The 27,493-nt window shown below is 40.3% G+C and overlaps 1 protein-coding gene across 1 annotated transcript in view; it reads left to right on the top strand.

Annotated features, from left to right (window-relative positions):
* Positions 1-26,591, top strand: part of LOC311289564 (uncharacterized protein) — a 401,792-nt gene extending 375,201 nt beyond the window's left edge. Inside the window, exons 5-7 of the transcript XR_014627142.1 lie at positions 25,210-25,463; positions 25,580-26,156; positions 26,290-26,591. The gene's annotated coding sequence lies outside the window, so the exon portion shown is untranslated. The remainder of the gene's footprint in view (positions 1-25,209; positions 25,464-25,579; positions 26,157-26,289) is intronic.
* Positions 26,592-27,493: the final 902 nt, after the last annotated feature.

The raw sequence follows: 27,493 nt of genomic DNA, 5'->3' as shown, positions 1-27,493 counted from the left end.
TAATATTTCATGAAAACAACGTTACAGTCAGGCGAAATATGAAAGACAACATTTTGTTTAGTAGATTTGGGTACAGTTTTTACTGTAGAATATACTGCCACATCAAATAAGCTTTTGTTTAGCAATTTCTATATATAAAATAGCCTACTATTTTTGTCAAAAATAAAGTCATCAACTAAGATGTTAGCTGTTCCAATGTTGGCTATATTCAAAGTAATGAATACAGATACAGATAAAATGTAGGCCTATAATCTTTTTTTTTACAAAGAAAGAGTACACTTGAAATATTGAAGAAATTGTAGGCCTATAATCTTTTTTTTTTACAAAGAAAGAGTACACTTGAAATATTGTTGAAATTGTAGGCCTATAATCTTTTTTTTTACAAAGAAAGAGTACACTTGAAATATTGTTGAAATTGTAATTATTGTTGTTGTAACCTTTTTAACTTTGAAATATGTATGATAAAATGTATACTTTAGTTTTTACAAAGAAAGATTACACTTGAATTGTTGTTGTAATTGTAACCTTTTTAATAAAAAAATATATTTACAAGGTAGATGTAAACAAACTATTAAAAGGTAAATATAAGCCTTTTCTTTAAATAATTTTTATTGTGTTTTATTAGTGACAAATTTGGGGAGAGGATAAATATTCCAAAACTGAAAATACAGTATGAGAATTAACTGCACAATTACTAGACATGTTTTCCTTGGATATTATAGGCCAAATTGCAAGCACAATATGTGGAAAAATAAAAAAGAATTGAGATGCTTCCAACTGTTGCTCTTGCATTCTTGTGGCTCAGTGACTCACCTGAATGAATGGCTAATTAAGTATGCAGGCCCCATTGTCTCCTAAGGTGTGAACCACTAAATATGCATGATCTGTGACGCCCACTCCGCATATTGCCTTTCCAAACAGAAAGTGCTTTGCAAAATTCAAATCAATGTATTGTGTTATGTGAAGGATTAGGCAGGGTGATTTTCACATCATTTTGAAGAAAAAACACTAGGCGATGACATCTATTAGACAAAAGTCTTATTGGCACATATTTAGTATGTGTTTTATGGCCTTATTTCAGAAACTTTAGTTTTTAGTTTTTTCAATAACCACGCATAAACATTATTCTCTCAAAAATGCAGACATGTACATTCTTGTTGCTCACATATTATGGTAGCCCTGTTTGTGCTAAATAGTGTGTAATTTTTTTTTGCCATTAATATGTTTATAAGCAACTGAAAAAAGCACAAATGTCAGGGCATGTCAGAACATCTCAAGGACCCCAAAAACACCTCAGACCCCAGAGGGTTAAGATTTCGCTTACATCTATCTTGTAAATATGTTTTGCTATTTTATTAAAAATGTTACAATTACAACAATAATTACAATTTCAACAATATTTCAAGTGTACTCTTTCTTTGTAAAAAAGAAAAAAGATTATAGGCCTACATTTTATCATATGTATTCGTTTGAATATAGCAAATATATATATATATATATATATATATATATATATATATATATATATATATATATATATATATATAAATAAATAAATAAATAAATATATATATATATATATATATATATATATATATATATATATATATATATATATATATATATAAATATATATATATATATATATATATATAAAATATATGTAGCGGCACGAGTATAGATGGAATGATTTCAGGCGCCACCCTGGAATCTTGCCAGGGAAAATAAAATATAGTTTGTTACTAAGGAAACACAGGTTCGTCCACAGTAAGGCGGCAGGAGACGTGGGTACAAAAAATATAAATTTGTTTTATTAAAGATATAATCAATATAAAAATGCACAAACATCAACAGCACTCAATGTAGACAATTTTATGGTTCAACAAACACACATGGAGCGACCTGAGTCAGCCGGACAGGAGCCGAGGCAGAGCAGTGGATAAGGGCACATAAGGCCTCCACGACAAGTCACCTTTTCCGTACACCTGTGCATATACACTCACACGTACACACACTCTCACCACTCAGCACACAACACTCGTGAGGGAGACCACCACCAGCAATCCGCCCCTGCTTTGTGCACTCAGCTCCTGGAACAGAAATGTCACTGTTGAGACACACTCAGAATTGTCACTCAAAGAGACAGAAATTGAAGTAGAGATATTCACAGTTTCACGTTAAACATATTACAAAATTCTGAGTCAAAATACAAAATAAAAACATACAAATGAAAAGGAAATTTTCCTGGTGTCACAAAACACAGAAACAACCCCGAAATAAAAGGGCTCACATGAAGGCACACACACTAAAATAGACACAATGGACAGTGTTTTCCGTCCTTTGTCCACAGCGGAGCAAAGTAACCGAAAAAGGGGTAACGCAGCAAAGCCATAAAGCAGCAAAGCAACAGCGCCTCCAGAAGTAGTCCCACGCAGTCAACCGCACGGAGACTAATCGGTGGTGCAGATGCGACCCATTGATCCGTACTACATCTATAAATTTACAAATAAACAATCAGACAAACTCTGTGATTTAACTGCTAACCATTAATAAAAGCTGTTTCTCTCAACAGATTGCCATTTAACCTAGGCGCAAATTTAAAACTACATACCTTTTAGGTGCGATCTCTGGGGACCAACTCAGTCAGGCAGACAACATGCATGTGGGCTCATCCCATCTATCAGGTGGACAGCGTGCGCGTCGGCAATAACTAAGCATTCCGGGCATGAAGTATAAACAACCATACTTTGACCATCAAGGGTACAACCTCAGCCGAATGCCAGCCGCGAAAGCTTGCATGTCGCCCTTAAAATAAGCTAATATTAGCTACAGTATGCCATTGATCGGCCAGCTCACAACACCCAACATACCTGAATGACGACACGGGAAGGGGCGGTGCCTCATGACACCATACACTCTAACCAGCTTGTTTATATGCGCTATTACAGCTCACTGATAGGACGAGCTCAAATGAATTAATCAGCCACCTGCAGGCAGGATATATTTCATTAGACCTGCCACATATATATAAATATATATAATATATATAAATAATATAGTTATATATAGCAGTGTTGTAGTCGAGTCACCAACTGTCGAGTCCGAGTCGAGTCTCGAGTCCCCGTGTTCGAGTCCAAGTCCGAGTCATCAAAGAAGAGACCGAGTCGAGTCCGAGTCGAGTCACCATTACCTGAGTTCGAGTCGAGTCTCGAGTCCCCAGTGTTCGAGTCGAGTCATCAAGGTTGAGTCTTTGTTATATTTCAAGACTGCCTACATTTCTCTACTCTGGCACCTTTAAAGAGCTGATATAATTATAAAAGAGGGTCTACATTAAACAAAAATGACACCACTGTGTTGACAATTATAAATAAATAAATACAATATAAATAAATATAAATAAAAACTTTTGATTTCAATAATGTAGGCTATTAGTAGGCTAAATGTTAAAATTAACATTAACAATGCTGTAGAAGTGCAGTTTATTAATAGTAGCCGAAATGTTAACTAATGTAGTTAACTAGAGTTTAATAAATGGAACATTATTGTAAAGTGTTACCGATTTGTTATACACCGATTCAGACGTCTCGTGAGTTCGTTGTTGGACAGATGGACAGTTGTTTTAACCATTCATTAAAGTGAATCGTTCAAAGGAGTCATTAGTTCGCGAATCGGACGTGTCATTAATGGACGTGTAGCCTACAGCACGCCTTGTGTGATTATCTCGGCAGTTTAGGACAGGACAAGATTTGTGTCAACACAGAAAACATTTCATCACTAGATAGGTCTTTTCGTTTATTGAAATTGTGGCTAATGTCAGCTGAATGTGCGGAACGCTTTTCAGAGAAGATAAGGCAAACGTTTTTTTTTTTTATTGTTTCAGCACAATTCACACCTCGCGGTAATTCAGGAGAAAAAATCTCTGAATGATCTACGTGAAACTTCGGTCTTCCGACCTTTTACTATCGTGTCAATTGATTTTGATTAATATTAGAGGAGGTAGCTTGTGTTGTTTGAAGACGGTGAGAGCGCTCACGCGCGGCTGGTTCTCTCTGCTCGTTCTTATATGCAGGAAAAAAAGAGATCCCGTCCGGTCTTGGAGCCCAAAACAGGAAAAGTGTAACATCTTATATCAAATTTTAAAACCTATTTAGTCAGAAACTTCATCCAACGTCATGCATTTGATGAATGCTCAAGTCCGATTTTATATCCTCGAGTCCGAGTCCAAGTACGAATCATCAGTCCGCGAGTCCAAGTCAAGTCACGAGTCCTGAGAATAGAATCTCGAGTCGGACTCGAGTCCAGAGAACAGGGACTCGAGTCGGACTCGAGTCCAGAGAACAGGGACTCGAGTCGGACTCGAGTCCGAGTCCAGGACTCGAGTACTCCATCACTGATATATATATAACGTTAGATATGAGCAGAAATTGCTAAACAAAAGATTATTTGATGTGGCAGTATATTCTACAGTAGCCTAAAAACTGTACCCAAATCTAGTCAACAAGTGACTGACTGTAACGTTGTTTTTATGAAATATTAGGGCATATAAATGCTAATTTGCAGTTTAATACGTTGCTTATACAAATACATTTTATTTCAACATATTCCAGTCGATTTTTACTCATCTCAGTAGCAAAGCAGTTTATTCTTTCACACACAGACGCACGATTCATATTTAGGCTAAACAGTATTTACAAATATGTACCCTTCATTCATCTCACAGAAAGGCGAGTCATATTATAGAAATGCGATTCATCTTTTTGCGGTTTGCATAGGCCTACACTAACATTATTCCATAACGTTATTCCACACTTGAGAAAAGAAAACAGCCTACTTCACTCCTCAGCGGGATCTGCTCCTCATATCAGGAGATATTGCTCCTCATATCAGCACTGTTCTGAGGAAACTTATGCCTCACTCGATTGCGACGCGCTTTGTTTACAGCTGATGTGGGGGCGTTTCACAGACTGAAATGGTTCTCAGAATTTGCATTTGAATAGCACGCGCTCTCCGTGGAGTGGTCAAATTACTTTTGAATGGCTCGTAATGAGCTCGACTGGAGTCGCTCTCTTTTTATACAGATTACAGAAGCTAAGAATATTTGTTTTTTATATAAATTACTTCATTTAAAAGCTGCGATCTCAAGCTTTACGCCCGTGGGTCTGTTTGCCTGTTTGACTGAATTTTCGCGGAGTTATAGATCATTTTCGAACGCGTTTCAAATGGGAGTTTACTGACAGAGAGAAGGCAGAAATCGCATCATCTTAATTTTTCTTTATTTGTCAAAAAGCAAAACACTTTATTTTTATTGTGAGTTAGAGTTCTCAACGGGTCGGGTCGGCCCGACAAACCCGAAGGGACCCGCGGGTTCGGGTCGAAAATATAATCAAATGACTCGGGTCGGGTCGGACCTCGGGCTTAATCTTTTCCGCTCAGTAAAAAAAAAAAAAAAAAAAAAAACATTTATTAATCATCGCTGCTGTTCACCGTAAAGAAAGTCTGGCTGCTGCGTAACGTGCATCATGGAGAGGGGCGGAGGCAGACCTGACGCCGCTGCGTGCGCGGCTGCGCGCCTTTATAGCCTGGAGAAGAAGATGGAGTTGGTGAGAAGTAAACTTGCCGCAGGTGAATTCACCGTCGCTACTACAGCCTATTTATATATTTAAAGTTTATTGTTTCAGTTGTTTGTATTGTTAAAAGGCGTGAACATTAAAGGTTGATTTGAATTCCCGTCTGCTGGTCATGATAATAACGTTACGAGAGAAAAAAAAAAAATCCGGCGTCGGGCCGCGGGCCGGGTTCGGGCAGATAATTCATGTTTATGTGTCGGGTTACATCGGGTCCGGGCTTTAAAAGCCACGGGCCGGGTCGGGTCAGGTTGTCATTTTCAGGCCCGTTGAGAACTCTATTGTGAGTATACAGAAAAAAAATAGAAACTGAACAGGATCGATTGATGTATTACACGAAAATGAAAGATCAAAATTAACAGAGCATTTAGTGTTTATTTTCATTGCTAAAAAAAAAAAACGAGCATAACGCGCGGGCGCGTTTTTGGTCCCCAGAGGGTTAAGCAGGGGGACACGTCTGGCACTGCAGGATTTGAGTCACTGGTGGCGTAGTGTGTTACTGATGGTAGCCTTTGTTACTTTGGTCCCAGCTCTCTGCAGGTCATTCACTAGGTCCCCCCGTGTGGTTCTGGGATTTTTGCTCACCGTTCTTGTGATCATTTTGACCCCACGGGGTGAGATCTTGCGTGGAGCCCCAGATCGAGGGAGATTATTAGTGGTCTTGTATGTTTTCCATTTTCGAAAAATTGCTCCCACAGTTGATTTCTTCGCACCAAGCTGCTTACCTATTGCAGATTCAGTCTTCCCAGTCTGGTGCAGGTCTACAATTTTGTTTCTGGTGTCCTTTGACAGCTCTTTGGTCTTGGCCATAGTGGAGTGGCCAGGTGGAACAATAAAGATTACCTGGAGCTCCACCAGCCGGCACAGATACCGTCAGCCGCCAGACGCACGGCCTCCTACCTCGGAGACATCTGCGCAAGGATAGACGAGCTCGGGCTGTCGTACTCGCGAAACCTTGCGAGCACAGGATGCCCTGGCTGGGGCGTTGCGTGGAGCGTCTTCCGAGGGGGATGCCAAAGGATAGGGCGATCACCGCCCTGACCTTCCTGAGCTGCATCAGTCTCATACAAAATGGCGATTTTGTTACCTTTAGCAAAATGGCAGAGCTCGAGCGCTCCATGCCGGTGTCCCAGCGTCACCTGCAGGATCTGCACATCCTATCATGGCTGCTACTGATCCCCGCTGTATGGAGGTTTTACGAGACCATACCATACAAGCTGGTTGTGCCACGAGACGTGCCCAGCACCCCAGCCCGTCCGCGTCCGCCTCCCCAGCATGGAAGTGCAGGAGGAAGAGGATCAGGTAGAGGAACAGCTCGTGGAGAGGATCGAACCCACCTCGGTTCCGGCGAGCACAAGCAGCAGGTGGACAAATCTGGAGGTCAGCCTCATTGACCTCAGCCCTGACCTAAGCCACTCTGGTGCCTACAACAGCTATGTAAAGCGCTGCGCTGAAATCTCCGTCTCTGTCCGAACCTTTGTTTTCGTTTAAGAGAAAAAGGCAGCGCCTGATGGCGGAGGACTGAGAGCCTTTCCACGCAATTTTTTTGCACACTATATATAGTTTTTTGTATATATATATTTTTTTTTTCTCGTAAGTGCGTGTTTTTCCTTTTCGTAAAATATATTTTTCTTTTTTAATAGGATTTTTTATATATATTTTTTGTTTGAATTTGAGTTTGCGCCAACCAGCTTATTTTTGTTATTTATACACAATATATATATATATATATATATATTATATATATATATATATATATATATCCGTAAGCCGGATGGAGGCAAAAGCCAACTCCTTCATCCGTAAATGGCTTGGCCTACCACGGTGCTTTTCAGCTACTGGCCTGTATGGATTGAACTCACTTCAGCTACCCCTGAAATCCATCACCCTGGGCTATAGGCAGGAGAAAGCAAGGCTGGTAATGGAATTAAGGGACTCTTCCGACAGGACAGTGGCTGATGCAAATGCCAGAGTTGAGACTGGAAGGAAGTGGAGGGCCAAGGAGGAGGTGCAGAAGGTGATGGTAAGACTGCAACACCAGCAAGTCGTGGGCATGGTCCAGACAGGGCGGGCAGGCCTTGGATGGAGCAAGCCACCCATCCCATGGTCCAAGGCAAGTAGGAAGGAGAGGAAGGACCTTGTTGTTGCAGAGGTCACCAGGATTGAGCAGGAGGAGATCAGAGTGAGGTCTGTGGTACAGGGGCAGCAGGGGCAGCAGGGGCGGTGGACAACCTGGGAGGGTGTTGCGAGCCGAGCAATCAGCTGGGCAGAGTTCTGGAAACTGCCACAGGCTCGGCTCAGCTTCCTTATTAGGGCAACGTACGACACCCTCCCGAGCCCAAAAAAACTCCACCAATGGCTTGGAACAGAGCAATCCTGCGATCTCTGCGGGACCATCAATGCCTCACTCCAGCATATTCTGTCGGGCTGTAAAACAGCACTGACACAGGGTCGGCTCAGATGGCGGCACGACCAAGTGCTCAGGAAGCTGGCAGAGGTGCTGGAGGAAAGTCGACAGGAGGCAAACAACCAGAGTCTACCAGGGAGCCAATGCAGGATCCACTTCATTAGGCAGGGGGAACACGCAATGCATACCACCAAGAGACAACCCACCAAGCTGTTAACACCAGGGTCGGTGTGGAAGATGGAAGTAGACTTGGGAAGGCAGCTCCAGTTCCCACAGGAGATATGCAGCACTACCCTAAGACCAGACGTGGTGCTGTGGTCTGCAGCTGCGAAGTCAGTGATATTGATCGAGCTGACAGTGCCATGGGAGGAGGGACTGGAAGCTGCCTATGAAAGAAAGAAGGCAAAGTATGCAGATCTGGTTGCGGAGTGCAGGGAAAGTGGATGGAGTGTGAGGCTGTACCCGGTGGAGGTGGGAGCTAGAGGCTTTGAGGGCAGATCAACATCACGTCTGCTCAAGGACCTGGGACTACGGGGAGCCAAACTGAGCAGATCCACCAAAGAGCTCTCTGAGGAAGCTGAGAAAGCAAGCCACTGGTTCTGGCTGAAGCGACAAGATAAGGCTTGGGGTGTAAGATCTAATTAGGGCTTGCTGCAGGGGGTGTCAGGGAGACGTCCCTGTTCACTGCCCCGCCACCATGAGACGTTCTGGGTTAAGGGGCGAAACGTCAATGAGCGGTGGTCCCCAGCTGAAGACCCTGTAGCAAACCCTTGTGGTATGCGGACAGGTTTAGGCCTGCCTCAGAGAAGAGGACGCCTCTGCCATGCATAGTCCATCAAAGGCACCGTTGGAGGTGCGACAGGCCTAAGGCCCAGCAGAAAGACCATCTCGCTGTAATGAATAATATATATATATATATATATATATATATATATATATATATATACATATATATATATATATATATATATATATATATATATATATATATAATTTTTTTTTTTTTTTTTGTAATACTTGTAAATAGTTATGGTTCGTTATGGTTAGGGTTGTGTTTTATGTTCTCATTTTCACAAACTTAAAAAACTCAAACTAAAAAAAAAATACAAAAAGCCCCCCCAAAAATTTTAACAAATTTTTTTTTAACCCAGCCTCTGACATTACACAAATCAGTGTAATGGCACTGCCAGTCCCAAGCCTGGATGAATGGGAAGGGTTTTTACTCATGGTTCACTTTTGTTTAGATCACTTTGGTCACTGTCAACAGCCATAAAAAAAATCTTTTCTCAGTAATCCTGTCACCAATCACCACATGTCCACCCCGGACACTCACTGTAACGATGAGGCAAGGATGAAGCGGAGAGAAAATCCAAATGCAAGCACTACTTTAATGAAACAAACAGGTAGTGATGTGACATTTGAACCGAGGCGTCGGAGCTTGTGTCGAGAAAAAATGGGCGTGCCAGATGAAGCCGCGATTCGAGGCTTGTATTGTTTAAGTGAAAATCACGTGACTAATGACAAACGAGGCCTCGGTTTGTGTGGATACGTCATCGGTTCGGTCTGAGTGTCGCTTCCGGATAAAAGGGGTTCGAAACTCGCGCCTCTTTGTGGGTGTTGTCAGGAGTAGAAGAAGCAGTTGTAGTAGAGTCAGAGGGCCCTATCTTGCACCCAGCGCAATTGACTTTGTACACTGACGCATGTATCATTCCTATTTTGCACCCGCGCACAGCGGACTTTTCCCTCCACAGATGCACGTCGGTTAACTAAGAAATACACTTGCGCTCCCCGGGGCGGTTCAGCGCAAAGTGGAGGCGTGTTCTGGCGCAAACGTTCCCTCATGCTATTTTACAGGTTTAGAAAACAATTGCGCCACTGACCGAAAAAAAACAGTTTAAAGTCAGTGGCGCGTTGCGCATGTTATTCATATGCTATTTTAAGGGCGCATGCTTGGCCTTAATCAATGTAGCGTGTGCACAACGCGCATACACTTTGATTCTCTCATCTACACACAGACGCAGCAGTTATTTTTGCAAATCATACATTATTACGATAGATAGATAGATAGATAGATAGATAGATAGATAGATAGATAGATAGACATTTTATTATAAAAGCATATATCTAGCTTACACATTTACCCAAATTATCATACGCCGTTTAACCGAAGTTAATTTGGGTGTGTTTCTCCATCCTCAACGTCCCTGACGAGAACGTCGGTCTCCTCGGCTGTGAAGCGCTCCTCGCGTGTGCCTGGCAAATCCGCCGTTATAATAGGAATCCGCTTTAGAACAAGCGCGCCTGCTCTTAAAGGGAATGTGAGATGTCGCTCTGATTGGTTTATTTCACGTTACGCCCAAACCACACCTATGAATAATGAAGCTACTTCAGACCAACCCCTTTTAGATTTGCGCCAGGCGCAAGAGTCATTTATCCCGCCGGGAAAATAGCAACAGCGCCAAGACCCGCCCACAAAGTTACTTGCGCTTTGCGCTTTGACACTTGCGTTTCAGATCGTTAAAATAGGGCCCAGAGAGTCAGAGTTAGAGAGTTGTGTCATCGTCGTTATTGTGTCATATGTGTTAGGGCTATATATTATTACATTATATCAGGTTAGATTAGTTATAGTATATTGTTATTATTAATTATAGTAGCTATATTACAGTATTATATTAATTAGATAAGATTATTTGATTTTTTTATTATTATTTATAATTTATATATTATTTATAATTATTTTTGGATTTGTTTGCTTTTTGTAACCTTTTTCCTTGTAATGGAGCCAGCAAGAAAGAGGAAATCCTCCCCTGTCTGGGAGTATTTTCAAATGGTTGGTCACAATAAGGTATATGTATATATGTATGTAAAAAAATCTGTCTTGATATTAAAATAATCCTCACTATATGGCTGTATTATATTTCATGTCTATTAATTTATGTTTCAAGGTGAAATGCTTGCTGTGCCTAAAGGAGCTGACATACAGCAATAACACCTCCTCCATGCTCAGGCATTATCGAGCACTGCATGAGCATGCACAAACTACTAACAATCCACACAGTAGTCAAAGTAATTGATAATAATATTAAAAAATATATATATATTTATTATTAAAAATGATTATTTTAGGCTCCTACAATACACCTGCATTTTATTTTATTATATTATAGATTCCAAAAAAGAAATGGTGAATGAGGCCCTGGTGAACATGATCATCAAGGACTTCCAACCCTTTTCCATTATGGATGATGATGGGTTTAGGGAGCTCCTGCATGTGTTGGATCCCACTTATGTTATCCCAAGTCGAAAGGTATGTGATTAATAAAGTGGTTCATAATTATTTAACAAGTTAAAAGTAAGAGTATTTATTTTCTGCATTTATTTTTATCCACAGGCTTTGAAGGTCATGGTTGAAGGTCAAAACTTCCTGCTCAGCTACTGTTCGGACGCTCTTGCTTACTGCTCCGCGCTTTGCTCTATCGCTTTTACATTTTATCTATATTTGATTTCCTTTTATCACCTAATTTTAACTTCAACAAATCAGTACAGTGCTCAGACGACAAAGTTTGGATTACTACAAAAACGCAGAATTCTTTTACCCGACCAGCTTACATTCCAGGGAAAGGAAAACACAACTGCCTACATTCATAAGGATAAGAGAGAAAATGTCTCTTCTGGTTCAAGAATCTACTTGCTGCACAAACTTTTACAAAGGATTGCAGTTCTTGAAACAAAGTTACTTACAGGACCACCAAACCAGACGGAGCACACAACAGAGCTTCGTCATGGACACCCTCAGCATATAGCTGGTGAGTCCCATGAAACTAGTGCTCCTCGACAGGTAGAGAAACAAGACGATCGACTTACGCATGGCACAAACAGGGAGCGAAACCCAAAAGCACTCGAGACATGAGATTGTCACGAGCATCACATATTACCGCAGTAGCATCCTCTACCCCAGATACAGCTCTGACAAGGATTGCAAACACTGGTCTGCTACCACCGCCTATACATCTTGAGAACAGATTTGAAGTACTAATGAATGTAAATGAGGAATCCCCAAATGTGATCGAACACAGACTGAATGGGCCAGTAGCTAACACTGATGCTAACTGGCGCTCAAGGTCGAGCAGACAGCGGCACTCAGCTCAGAGCGCAGCCGACTCTGATAGTGGGGGACTCCATAATCAGAAACATTAGCAGCAGGGATACAACTACGTGCTGCCTTCCACAAGCAACAACTTCTGATGTAAACAGGGAACTTCAGAACATTCTGATGAAACATACGACTGCAAATCGACTCATCATACATGTGGGGAAGAATGATATTCATAAAGAGCAGTCAGAACTCCTTAAGAAAGATTTCAATGAACTTTTTGAAACACTTAAAAGACTGAAAGTTCAAACATTCATCAGTGGACCACTCCCAGCAAGAGGAACAATGGTTGCTTGGGCTTAATACGTGGCTGCAAAAAACCTGCAATATAAAAGGAGTAAACTTCATTGACAATTTCAATCTTTTCTGGAGTCAGAGACAACTGTTTCATCGAGATGGCCATCACCCAAACAAACTTGGTTCAAGAGTGTTAAAGGACAATTTCTACTTCTCCCTCAATCATCCTTCTGCAATGTGTGCCAATCCACTCAATCTGAATGACACACACACACCTGGAAACAGTAAGAATGACCACAGGACTTCACTTCAGCAGCAAAATGGACATGCGGTTGACATATCACACAAGGACAATGATAACACCACTCCACCACAACAACCTCTGCTCACGGACTCAATCTCTGCTGAACCCTGCCCACAGAGCTCACCACAGACAGACATATTAGAGCTGCTCGAAGATTCAGCACCCAAGGACGACTTCCTGGAAAACAGCCAGGGAAGCCAGGACAGCATATCACAGCCTCTTATAACACCAGAGCAACAGCCCCTTTCACCAGACACGTTGTCCCTCTCTCCAGCATCGCCACTTCTGTGTTTCTCACAGAAAATGGAAGAACTGGTATATGCTGGAACCAAACTATCCCACTCTTTTGCTGCAAGCCCCCAGATACCAACCAAAAAACGACAGGCACCGCAGCACCGCAACCACCAAAGCCTGCGGGCCCAGCTCGCCCTCCCCCTCCTCCAGTGAGAGCTCTTCGGCCTCTGCCACAACGCCAGGGCCCACACCCTCCTCCATCTGCTCGAGGTGAACCAAAAACAACTGATACCAGCTCTCAGTGATATGTGTCGGGTGCCCGTTTTGATAACAGTAACTTTCTCAAATGTTTACAAAACAAGCGGGAACCCAGTGTGCCTGTATCTTTCTCTATTGCTGTTCTACTACATGATAGAAAGTCTAAGGCCTTCAATAGCCGTACAGCAAACCCATCTAATCTGGTGCCTATTACACGTCAAACTGAGATTGCTGTGACAAAAAGTAAGACTGTTAAGTTAGCTCTTTTAAACATTCGTCCACTTAAAAATAAATCACTTCTAGTCAACGACTTAACCACAAACAACCTGGACTTTATGCTTCTAAATGAAACCTGGCTAGAAGACAGCTGGTGTTTGAGGTTTAAGGGATGGGTCAACAGCGTAATTATAAATGTAATTACAGAAATGAAATATAGCTGCAATCAGCAATTAACGGGGCTCAAGAACTTCATGCCAACTACGGTTTTTAGAAGTTTCTGCTTTGTGCATGCAATATATAGACATTATGATAATAATAATAAAAATCCTAAGAATAACAAAATGGTTTCAGTGGTTGAACCCCTGATTACAGATGTAATTGGGTGACTACAGGCACTTTTATGTTATTTGGTCATATATTTTTTAAAATACATACAATTTTGGACAAATTCCTCTTTCTTTGTCAAACTAACAATAAAACCACCTTAAAAAACAACAAAACAAAAAAAAACTATTACCTTTCTATTAAGATTTTTTCATACATTTCAACCTCCTTATAGGTGTCAAAATCACTGTTTTCTCAAAAAAAAAAAGTAGGTATGCAAGTTCATCGCAACAAATCATTAATATCTACGTCGTGACTAGACGTTTAGACCACCATGATATAAAGTGTGAACAGTTTTCTTTTATTTTGGATGTTTAATATCTAATTGAATCGATTTAATTCGAGTATCGTTCTTTCTAGATATTGTTGAATGTTTGTAATGTATTGTATCGTGTTTTTGTCTCAAAGGTTTGTTGTCCACTGCCTGGTGTGCCAGGAGCCGTAGGACGACATAGGTGAGCATCTGGCCAGTGGGTGTCTGCGTGACGGCACACCCGCTGAAAGGGCCGCTGAGGTGGATAAAGCCCAGGCTTCCGCCAGAGACTGGGATCGTAACTCTAGGGTTTGGGATTTCAACCATCTGTGTGGGCTACTGCCGGACAGAGGTTGCCAGCTGGCGATGGTGAAGGAGCTTCTTCGCCTGGGCTTCATCATCAGAAATCAGCCGGACCTCAGCGAAGAAACTCCTCCATCTGCGAGGCAGTCCTGGTCTATGATCATATGCAGGTCCCCATGGCTGTGCAAAATCTAACGGTAAGTCCATCCATTTTGATCAGTTTACACTTTCACAAATTCACTTACACGCACGTACTCTCGCTCACACACACACACGCTCACTCACTCACACAGGTTTGTTTTGCTATCCAAGTGAGGACATTCCATGGGCGTAATGGTTTTTATACTGTATAAACTGTATATCGCCTTACTCTAAACCTACCCATGACAGTAAACATTATGCATTTTTACATTTTAAGTATGTTTTTAAAGCTATTTAAAAAATGAGGACGCACGCAATGTCAGGTTTACGTCGTAATGGCCGTGTCATTATACAAATTTGTGTCCTCATAAATCACAAAAACAAACACAAACTCACACATTTGAAAAAAAAAATCTCCCATCCTAAAATTTTTTCCACCACCACAAACGAAAAAAGTTATATACAATTTAAACAAATAAAATAAAATAGACTACATTCATTCAAATCCAAAACAACATGCAGGTTATCTTACCTCAAAAATGAAGTCTTCATTACAGAACATGGCCATTCTTATTTCCAATAGTTTCAAACCGACTAATGATACGCTAAATTCCAATCAAATGAAAAACAAGTCAGCCTCCTATAACATGACTAAGAACAGTCTCTTACAGAGCATCGTGAAGAAAAATCATAGCATCCACAGTGGAAAGTTTTAATCCAGCCATACTTTTGTATAACTCTTCCAGCTGCGCTGAAGTCACACTCACTACTACTGCTGCGGGCGGGGACACTAAACACAGAACGAGCCGGTGTTCTGCCGAATAGGGAATGTGAAGGTACGTCACGCAGTGTTGCATTATGGGACGTGGGTGCCATCTTAGGAGGCACGATCTCTGTTTACCTTTTCGCCGCCCGTTGCTATGACATGTAATAGTTGGGTGTGTTTGGCTAAAACGAGGTAAAATTGAAGAAAAACGGAAGAAATTGAAAGAAAAAGAGAAGGGACCCTATCGGGAGAAACTAAATGCCACTGCCAAAAACGTTATTTGGACAAACTGTCCGCGATAAACAACGTTGATCCATATGATTTAGCAGCCCAAGACTGGATTACAGATCCAGACACACTAACGTTACCTGCGCTCACAAATCTGGACATCGTTAACCTTGTTTTTGAATTGAGTGCGTACACTTTGCAGGAGTTTAAGAGCTATACATCCCTTCAAAATAGATTGATGTATCTTTGCCCATCCCAGTTTATGTGTAACGTTATTTAAAAGAGTCTTTGTGGATGCAATCAGTACAGACTCAGATAAAAGTCACTTAATGTATTTATTAAGCAGTTATACAAAACCTTGATTCACTAACATTTTAAAAGGGCATGTAAAAAGATGTACAGAATATCAAAGCAAATTGTTAATTGAAAACAAAATAAATATAATTTTATTTGATTCATGCAATGTGGCTTTATCGTCTGCAATCATGAACCACAAAATCAACATAATTCATCAACTATCCTACAAGTCATCAAGGAATATACAACACACAACACCTCTTGCTTTGTACAACTTTTAACAAACGTTTTTACAAACCAGTTGATTTAGCGATCACTGCTCAACACTTGGACACATGTTTGTAAGAGCACAGCAGACTATGACAACTTTGTCCAAGAACCACAGTCTCACCCTCACATGGCAGAACCATATTTATGGGAATTTTAGAAGACAATATTTTGTATTTGTTTATTAAAATTAAATTTTTTTCTCATTATTGCGGCAACCCACGTGATCCGGCGCCTTCTCGTCAGCTCCTCCATCTGCTTCCCATGTTGTTTTTTCAAGGAAGGAAAGTGGAAAAAACGTATTCTGTTGTTCATTTTCCTCCCTGAAGGATCGTGTGAGCTGCTATGGCAGTTCTTGATCGAGCAGCACTGACCAACCATATCGACGTTACTAAAAAGCTCAACAGAAAATCTAAACACAGCCTCCAACACATGAATTCACATACAGCGGAATAGGGCGCGATCCTCTCAATATGGCGGCGGACCCATAATGCAACACGGCGTGATGTCACCTTCACATTCCCTATAGGCCTATGTCACGAAAAAATTGAAGACCGGAAGTACGTCTTTTAGTAGGGATACGGCTCTTCCGGTTAGCTTTTTACAATGGCAGAGTCCGATAGATACCGCTGGACCAAATCTCTCCGCAACCTGCCTGAAGTCACATATGACGATGTGGTTCGGATGGTAAATGAAAACTCTCAAGTGGAAACGTCAAAACTGAGGAAAGGGTACACTACAACAACAGCTGCGGGTGTAGCCTGCCATTGTTGTTATAGCTCTAGCCGTTCGCTGGTAAGGTAAACGTTTCTATGGTAACAGCAAGTTGGACCAATCAGCAGACGTTGCTGCTACGCTTAGGATTGTGGGTAGTGTAGTTTTTTCCATAAGATCGCGGATAAAACATGTTTTTCTTAAAACAAGGTTGATTTCATACGAACTTGTAGCTTCTACAGGAGCAAAAACCTTCGTTTCACAACCTCATAGCTCGTGGTCAGTCTACCTCGGATGGTTTAGACATTATGGCTGATAATCTAAATCCTTATCGAGAAATATTGACCGGAAGTTCTGAATCCCTACTCCGCCTTCCGGAAGCAGGAAGTGTGACATCGGCCTATTCGGACTCCCTGCCAGAATCTGACTGCCTGATTATGGGGTAAAAACAAAATAAGAATTTCATTGTACGTAGGTACATATGACAATAAAAATCTTGAATTTGGAATTCATTAAATTAAATAAGATCTTCTGAAACTCTAAAGGCGTTTCGTAATATTCTGTTTAAAATGTTGATTTACCATGTCACATTCTGACACCTTTGGATGTTTGTTGTGGTCTCTCCAAGAGGATCAAAGAACAGAGCCCTCTTCTCTTGTGGAATCATAATCTTAATAAAGTAGATGATAACAACAAAACCTTAAATGCTAAAAAAATATTGTATCCAACCACTTAAAAGGTAATTAAGACTGCTTATAAAACATATAAACAGTACCGTCAGAGTCCAGTGCTGATTCTCGTTAATGATCCCAAAGATGTATTTGAATTTGTTTGGCTGCATCTGAAATTTCAGTTAAAATAAAATCAACATTTAATGCACAAGTATTTTGAGGTATAGTGAGAAACAAACAAAAAAGCATTCCATGACCCAAGTTTGATTGCTGTTAAAAGAAATCTGACACTCTCTCCAATGTGACATGGCCCAGCCTGACCATTGGAAGACATTGCTACACCGGACTGTTTATTAGAATCTGAAATTAATTTATAATTAATATTGAAATAATAATAATTCATTAATATATTAATCAGAAATAAGTTTTTTGCCTTATACTGTAAGTAAACAGCTAACATTCTACCATCCATCAAACAATTAGATTTCTATTATCTGCACTTTACTTTAAATCATACTGATCTTGAGCATTTTACTATCTTTTAATAGTGTTGTTAGTTTTCTTGTATATATATTTTAAATAAATTATATTTTGTCACAACTGTGTCTTCCTTGAGTTGACAATGCTGTAAGAGGCTCTACAAATTGGATCATTTATATTGACAAGGTGACTCCATGACTAGTGCCCCAAGGTAAAAGTTGCGAGATACTACTTGACCCCCCCACACACACAAGATTACGTGGAACCAAAACTCACATTACCTCTGTTGTCTGTTGTATGATATAATACACAACTGATGTGTGTGTCAAGATCACTACATAAGTTACATCTATGTTAATCACATTTATATTGCAGTTTGCAAAAAGTTGTGTACTAACCATGACCTTTGCTTTTTTATGTTTCCATATGTCGCTCATTTCATATGAATCAATGCACACAGCCTTTTTTGTTGAATCATTGTTGCATTTTTGTACCAAAAGGTACATATAAGCATTCATGACCTGACAGGAATAAATGAAGACATATTAGTTTCCAATAAGAAAAAAAATATTCACAGAGGTGATCTGTTTAATGATGTTTAATGTTTCCTTTAGATGGACACTTTCATTTTGAACTTTGGATAGTTTTTCTTTGGACATTATGTGTTTGTAAAATATTATTTTTGCAAAATAATGAAATGTTTGTCATGGGGTTGTGTGGAGATGAACCCAATTGCAGACAGTAGTCACAGCAACACAGTTTAATGTACAAATAACAGGAAAAACAAAGCCCACGAGGGGGCAAAACAGGACTGAGGGTAGAACACTTAGACTAAGACAAGACTATAAACAAAGACTAAATACTGACTAGACAGGAAACAAACTCCCAATTCTTCATTAAACAGGAATCAGACAATGTACTAACAAGACTGTATAACAAGCAATGTTACACACACTAAGTTTGACAATGTACCGACACAGGACAGAGAACATGAGGGGATTAAATAGGGAGCAAACTAATCAGGAACAGGTGAAAGCAACAATCTAATGATTACAAGATGAGATAACAAGAGGGCGGGGTAAGGTGACAAGACAACGCAAGCACACAGCCAAAACAAATGGCCATGTGCTTACACATAAAACATGGGCCTGTCATGATCCTGCCTCAAGACCAAGGAAAATCAGAGACAAGAAGGCAGAATCATGACAATGTTGAAACAGTTTGATATGAAGTGGCTTCATTCACAAACCGTTGGATTTCATTAACACACTTATATATATGATGTCTTCTTAGGTATACAAATCTGTACAGTGTGGAAACCAATAAGAAAATACAAACCATTTCAGAGAGAGAAAAAAAAAAAGAAAAAAAACATTTACTTATTTTGCCAACATAACATGTTGTACAAACACATTATTATAATGGCTAGATAAGAAATAACAACCTCAAGAGACAAGAGGCCAATTTAAAATAAATACTAAACAACATAATGGTGAATTCAATGTGAACTCAAATAACCATAAACAAAACTAAACCACTGTTTATTCTCAATACTAACTTTTGAACATGTTTAACTTTTAAATATTAATTGTGTATATTGTCACAATTATGTTCTGTCTAGTCGGCACCTGTTCTTGTTAGTCCCTATAATTAGTTTATCTTCTTCCACCTCAGTTTGGTCCCTTAATGTGACAAGGAGGTTAACAGACTGTAACAGCATGTCCACAATGACATTCACACACGAACATTACAACTTATCTCCTTTGGAAATATACCTTCATCTGCCAAGCTGTGAGATATACTTATTAGGGATGCAAATTATCAATTAATTCATTAATCATTAGTTGATTGACCTTATCGATCGATTAACGATTAACTGATAAGCGGCTATTTTCCTGAGAATGTAAATTTCTCAAGGTATCTATTCACCTTATTCCGGAAGTAGCACTGGGTGGCGCCATCTGCGTAATCTCACTTCCTGGTTTAGCTACTTAGCGCTTTGTTTGCCCTGGTCCAATCTGTTATCTGTCTTGATATAAGTAGATAGACTATAATATTATAGCCAACTGCTGCAACGTACTAAAGTACATTTCACTTGAAGCTTTTGAAACAATGCCACAATCAAATTATTTAAACCAGCTATATATGTAGCCTTTTTGAAATATGCAGTTTAAATTCAAAATTCATCATGTAATTAGGCCTATTCATTGTGGACGTTGCGTATTTAATAAAAGTGAGAAAAGCGTTTTGTATGCTGTTGTAAGCTGTGTCTTTCTAATAGCTATTACTTAGTTATGAAGATGTGCACAAACACTACTAAAGTTTGAAACATTATTACACCACAGTTTGTTTGCTTAATCACCAGATACATTGCAGTGTATAGCCAACAGATGAGAAAAAAATAGCCACGAACTGGTGTAGAAAGAAAGTAGAGCCTCAACTAGATGAACAAGAGGGTAACGTTAGCTTAGCTAACTGCTAGCTGCAATTTCTTATGGTTTAATCTCTAACACAAGTAATGGCTGTAAAATAAATCCAGCGACTGAATTCTAGAGGACCATAGCTTTCAAACAAGGTATAGCATGTGTATGTGTCCTGTAGTGAGACCATTACAACATTAGATGTTTGTGGCTAATGTAGGCTAAACACTACACATCGGCAGGCTGCGATCAGACAGGCAGACGGGTCATATAAACACCTAAAAGTCGTTTAAAAATTACCCCGAGAAACAGTGCATTGCTGTGCTGTTGGTACACACGTACATAGCACATTTGGCACAAATTAGCTTATCTTATGTGACATTTTATCAGTGAGACTTCTCTGCAGTTCTCCTCGAAATTGAATGAGGGTCCGCTAAACCGGAAGGTGGTTTACAACGGAAGTACTGGACAGAAGTAAAAGTGGGCGGGGCGGAATAAGGTGAATAGTGTCTTACATAAAAAGCAAAATATTGTTTATATACTGAATAAAAATGCATGTTATATTGCTCAATTGATGTTTTATTGTAACAGTTGGGATACCGTACAGATAATGGCATTTATGTAGGCTAGTTTAACTAAATAAATTATGCACAGAAAATTAAAATGCATTAAAAAAATAATAATAATAATTGTAAAAAAAATTGCATCACAATAAGTGTATTGTGATTGTCACTAACATTTTAGTAACTAAACTGAATTTTATTAGGTTTAGTGACAACATGTTACAATGTTTACATGGTACAATTTCTGGTAAGCTACGCTTTTTTATTATTTCAATTATTGTGATTTGATTTAATATTGACTCGTTTGGATAAATATTAGGTAGGCTACACAAGATAGGGTTAATTTTTCTCAAGAAAAAAAAACAACTCACCTAATGGTGTAAACAGAAAGCCCTATCAAGCTGGTAGTAAGCTATTATTTAAGGTTAAAAATAATTAAATATAATCCGGTTATTTTAATTATAATAACAACTTTATTTAATGATATAAGTAAAAATATAATATGTAATATAGAACACATATTTAGCAAAATACTCTCTATAGCCTATATTATGATCATTAAATGGCTTTCCTGAGGTAAATGTGACATAATTGTTCTCCAGCCTATATTATGATCATTAAATGGCTTTCCTGAGGTAAATGTGACATAATTGTTCTCCAGCTATGTTATTGACCTCTTCACGCTGATGAAAAACACTGATTGATCGATATTATGTATGATGAATATACATTTCGGTAAGTTGTACTGTATCTTTCAACAGTGTCCGTGTTTATTTACTACTAGCTAGTAGAGATGATCGGTTCACATGACGCTAGGGATCTGTCACGTAACATTTACAAGCGCCAAAACGGTATTTATTGTTTGAATTTCGTAATAAAATTGACAGAATCTGAGAGCTGAGATTTTTTTATATCATAAAGTAACCTGCTCTGTCTAGTCTGTCGGTCTCCGTGTCCTCTTTGCTTCGCGATTTTTCTGTGCGTGAGAAAATGAATGTGTGGCGTGAGAGCGTGTGAAAAGTGTCAATTGCTTGAGTCTCACGGTGAATGCGTGAGAGTTGGCAGCTCTTGAAATGCTTCCACACTCCACTCCGTTTTGACCGCCTCATGTTTGGTTTCTTTTTTGCCGCCTCAAGTTTGTGTCGGGTCTCTCGCCGCCCGCGAGAATCTCGTGTCACGTTCGCAAAGTTCAATTAGCCGACAATTAATTTAATTTAATCGAGTAAATTCTTGTCGACAATTAATCGATAATCCGTTTACATCCCTATTACTTATGTATTTAGTTATGAAAGATATAACTGGATAGACATATAAATCACACAAAATTAGTTTCATGGAAAATATTTCATATATTAGAAATTAGAACTCAGCAAGATAACAATTTCCTAGTGAGTTGGTGCTTCTAAAAGGATCAACTCACCTCACTTTCAAAATATGGTGTGGGTGCAGTCTGATGAATGTCAGAGTAAAACAATTTGAAAGGCCCTATTTTTGAGATCAGCACATACAAGCTTTTTCCTTCCCAGGCTTCTCTGACACCTGTAAAATGTCAAAAACAAGCAATGCAATGGTGTTACTCACAACTGGTGAATCCATGTGTTACTACTGTAATATGTATTTTTATTATTATTATTATAACTGTCTAAATTGTTGTTTAAGTACATACGTGATTCTATTTCTGAAGAGCTGGACCCTGATAAAATCCCAACACCAGAGGATGATGTGGCATGAACTGGTGGTGGAGATGCCGGTGAGGAGGGACCTGAAGATACCACATGGATTGGTGGTGGAGATTGTGGTGATGGCACTGGTGGTGGTGGAGATTGTGGTGATGGCACTGGTGGTGGATAATGTGGTGATGGCACTGATGGTGGAGATGACGGTGAGGAGAGGGCTGACAAGACCACATGGACTGGTGGTGGAGATTGTGGTGATGGAGATTGTGGTGATGGCACTGGTGATGGAGATTGTGGTGATGGCACTGGTGTTGGAGATTGTGGTGGTGGAGATTGTGGTGATGGCACTGGTGAAGATTGTGGTGGTGGCACTGGTGGTGGAGATTGAGGTGATGGAGATTGTGGTGATGGCACTGGTGGAGATTGTGGTGGTGGCACTGGTGGTGGAGATTGTGGTGATGCCACTGGTGGTGGTGGAGATTGTGGTGGTGGCACTGGTGGTGGAGATTGTTGTGGTGGCACTGGTGGTGGAGATGCTGGTGAGAAGGGGGATGCAAAGCCCACAGAAACTGATGGTGATGAAGACTGTATTTTATGTGGGATGCGGGGTTGTTCCTCAACATGTAGCCTCAAATGATCTACATTTATTCTTGGGAATTAACAAATTATTGTTACCTCTGTATTGTCCCATTCATCCGTGCCACAAGGCCGTTCGTCTGTGGATGGTACGGTGCGCACAAGGACCTTTTAATGTTTAACACTTTGCAGATATTACTGTTCAGCTGCAATTTATAAAAGAAAACAGACTCTTAAAGTTCTCAGGGAAAAGATGAAAGGTGTGTAGGGGAGCGCGGGGCACAACCTAACGCGGGGCTAGTTGTAACACACTTGTTTTAAATACTTCCACACATGCTAGGATCGATGAAACTTGGTGTATTTACTAGTTGTCATATCAACACTATATAGAGAAAAAAATGCGCCAACATTTTTTTGTTTTTTGGAAGATATCCATAGGCATTTATTAAAAAGGAGGGTCAGTATAAAGCTGGTTTTGCTAAGAAGCTGCTCCTGAAAAAAGGATCGGTACCAACTATTCGTGTTCCTGCTGCACCTCCAGAAGAAGTGAGTGTAACGTTTTATAAACCTTTATATTAATCTTTGCAAATCGCTTGCACGCTTCACGATGAATGCGGCTAAGGTTTACACTCAGGGTACATTACGGCATGTTTTCTATGTACAACGTTCTCAATATAATTCATAATCCCACGTTTATAATGAACAACGCGTTATGGTTATTGTGTTACAAACGGTGTACGCACAGAACATTATCATTTAAAGACACATGCACTTAAACGGTGTGCTGAAAACAGAGCTGTTTTTGACCAGGTAAAATGAGGGCTTTCTTAAGCATTAGACGATCTGCAAATGCAGCGCAGTCGATGACTTCCCTAAAGCCGAGCACAGAGCTTTGATGGGTGTACTGCTTTCGCTCTCTCGCTCTGGTCTAGGGGTGTGCGCGCGCCCTTCCGGGAGAAGTGCCCTTAGGACCCGTATAAGGATATTCCGCCGCATCTGACGTCACACAGGCCCATACTCGAAAAAAACTTTCCGAAACTTGTGACAAACCGGAAGGAGTATTTTTGGCACAGAAATACTCCATCAAACGTACAACTTAATTTTTGAAACTTTGTCCATGTTTAGCATGGGAATCCAACTCTTTAACAGTGTAAAAAACTCGGTATGCATGAAATAGCATTTCACCCCCCTTTAATGAATTGTAACAGGTGTGTGTTCAACATTGTGTAAAAACTATTTTACAGAGAAATCAGTGACATAACTTAATGGAATGTTAAACCATTATACGGGGCAATATCATCTATTTAAGTCTGTAACAGCAGAGACCCTAACCATATAGAAATCTTATGAATAATGAAACATAAGGACAATACAGATCTGCAACAATATGTTTTATCTGTGTTCTAAATAAAATAAATATTCATGTGTATTTTTCTGTTTGCCTAAACATCATCCTGATCTCTAAAGATGAGGAAATCATCCACCCTGTGAGTACGCATTAGAGCCGTGATGCTGTCATTTACATATATTCCCATCTCCTGCTAAGCTTACAGGAGAAGTGGCATGTGACCGTGAGAAACACTGTACATTTTATGACCCAACAAATGTTTTTCAGGAAAGAAAGTAAAAAAATTTTTGTCTAGCATTCATTGTATTGCAGAGACAATTATTTGACTTGCATTAGTTGAAGTAGCCGTTTACCCAATTTAATTTTAATCCGTTCATGCTAACTCCAAACTTGCGTGTCAAAACCGTTATCTGTGTTATGGCGGCTCGGGGTGGACATAGTTGTAATGGTTTATTAAAATGGTCCAACTAACTCCTATTGACAATTCCAGTGAGTCCAGATCTATCCACTCAAATCCTCTGATGCAAAGTCACATGAGTTTTTTTGTTGAACTTTGAGGGATTTATTCATGAAACGGGTTTCCGTCTTAGTTTATACACCTCAATTGAGCGCATACAGGGTTTTTTTGTGCACAATTTGTTCAGCGTTTTCAAAATTCTCAAATTTCGCATGCCTCTGTTTTTCAGACGAAGATGTTGGAGGGTGAGCGGCCATTTGAAAATGTGCAGGACGACGTCGATGCTGACGGAGAAGATGTCCTCAGCATGGAGGAGGAGCTGTGCTTAAGGCTCGACACTATGAGGGAGTTTTTCCTCCAGCACCTGAAGGCTATCAGAGAATCTCTGTTTTCATCTCAGAGATGCAGGAGGAGTTAAAAGCCTTCAAGGACTCCATCTTGATGGAGGAGCTGAGTTTCTACACAGAGAGGCTAGAGGCACAGGTAAAATCTGACCTCCAGCTGCTGGAGGAACACTTTAATTCTGCTAAACATGGTGTTGAAGAAATGGTGAAAGCCATGGGGGAATCTGTGACCAAGAGGATGGACGCTGTGGACAGGAGACTCGACGGGCTGGCTTCAAGGATCACTGCAATGGAAGTGGAGGTCTGTGGTATGGTGGCTTCTACTTCTATTGGAGCAAGCACACCTCCCCCTTGTGCTTACGACACGCCATGCTTTTGACCAGCCCTAAAGCAGAGCTAAAGCACTTTCATCCACCCAGGTGCCAGATGTGGGAAGCGATGAGGAGATCTTCCTGGACCTTCAGAGTGTGGCTTCTCCATCTCCGATCAGCCCAAGACAGGGTGCGATGTTGACTACAACAAGGTCCATTGAATCCATCCCTGACCAGACCTCAGAACAAGATGAAGCACTTTCATCCACCCAGGTTTCAGATGTGGGACGCGACGTGGAGATCTCTGTGGACCTTCAGAGTCTGCCTCTTGCACAAGTCGGTTCCTCTGGACTTCAGAAACAGCCCACTTTGCACAAGCGCAAGCTGGCCCAGTCTCTGGAGGATCTGGAACCCGAACTAGCTGGCAAACTCGGGCCCTACATGAGACTGAGGCACACTAGACCGGAGAAACTTACAGGACTCCAGGCTGCGTACTTCAATCTACAGGCTGAAAATGACTGGTATGTGCACATTTTCCTTTCCCTTGTGCGTTGAGGCTTAATATCAACTTTATAAATATTTATATAATTTGTCTTGTCATGAGTGTTAACCTGTTTGTTTGAATTTATGTTTTTTTGGGGGGGGTTTATTCAGACACCAAGGGCCTCTCAGACGAGGCAGACGTAATAAAAGGAGCTGGTGAGAGAGGTGGACTCTGGAGTCCTGGCTGGAGCCCTCGGGGGACCAAGGATCTTCAGGCCTACCTAGCAGAGAGAATTAAGACCAGTTTGAAGAAAAGGAGAAGAAGTGAGCTGGTTGTGGAGCAGGAGAAGAAAAAATTAAACCAATCTTTCCAAAGCTAGTGTTCAAGAGACAATAACACTTAACACCCTGACACTTTAGTACACTAGTTACTTGTTTATTGTCAAAGGCAGATGTTGTTAAAATGCATATATGCTTTGGCTGAAGTTTTCATTTGTGGAACCCAAACTTAAATGTCTTGTTATTTGTTGCTTTGCTAAGCATTTAGATTACATTTATAGCATTTACGTGTTAATTAAATTGTTTGTTGTTCTTGTTCTTAGTAAATATATTGTTGTTGTTGTGGTTAATATTTGTATTTTAATAAACATATGTTCAACAAATGTTCAACAAGTGTGCTTTTGTCAGTAGTCATTAGTTTGCCCGTTTGATATTAAGAATTTATTTCTGAGTTAAATTTTCTTTATAGCCCAACATAACATATGATTGTAAAATGGGGTCAAAGATGAATGTGTAAATGGTGTGAATATTTTGAATGCTTTTGTTCTTTGTGTGTATAAACATTGTAAATCTCACTATAGATCGATCTCTGTGTGTATTGTGGTGGCCATAAGGAAGCATGGTTCTGCAGAACCACATCCAGCACCGTGGATAGCGCCACCGCGCCGACCATCGATGTTCAGCACCATGGATAGCACCACCGTGCCGGGTAGTGGTGTTCAGCAACTGGCCAGTGGTGTTCAGGACCACGGAGAGCATCGCTGTGTCATCCAGTGGTGTTCAGGACCATGGAAAGCTTCTCTAGCACAGCTCGGACAGTGAGCCTCAGCTGCTGGCTTTTGAGCCCAATCAGAAGTCATACAGGATCATAGAGTTATGGGGTCAGCCCTTTGACTGATTCCCTGATCAGTGCCTTGACTACTGAACTAGGGAGCTGATTGAGACGCACCCCTGGTCTTTGAAAGCAGCCACACCAAGTGTACTTGTTCAGAGGTCAAAGGTCAAATTTGATTTACTCAGGTCTATTACTGTTTTCTTAACTTTTTATGTTTATTGTTTCTTATTGAATTGTAACATTTTAATAGAAGTGCGTGTG

Source organism: Rutilus rutilus (genome assembly GCF_951802725.1).
Source record: "Rutilus rutilus genome assembly, chromosome: 4".
Classification (NCBI taxonomy): domain Eukaryota; kingdom Metazoa; phylum Chordata; class Actinopteri; order Cypriniformes; family Leuciscidae; genus Rutilus; species Rutilus rutilus.
The sequence above is the reverse complement of the archived record's forward strand: the minus strand, read 5'-3'. Positions and strand labels throughout refer to the sequence as shown.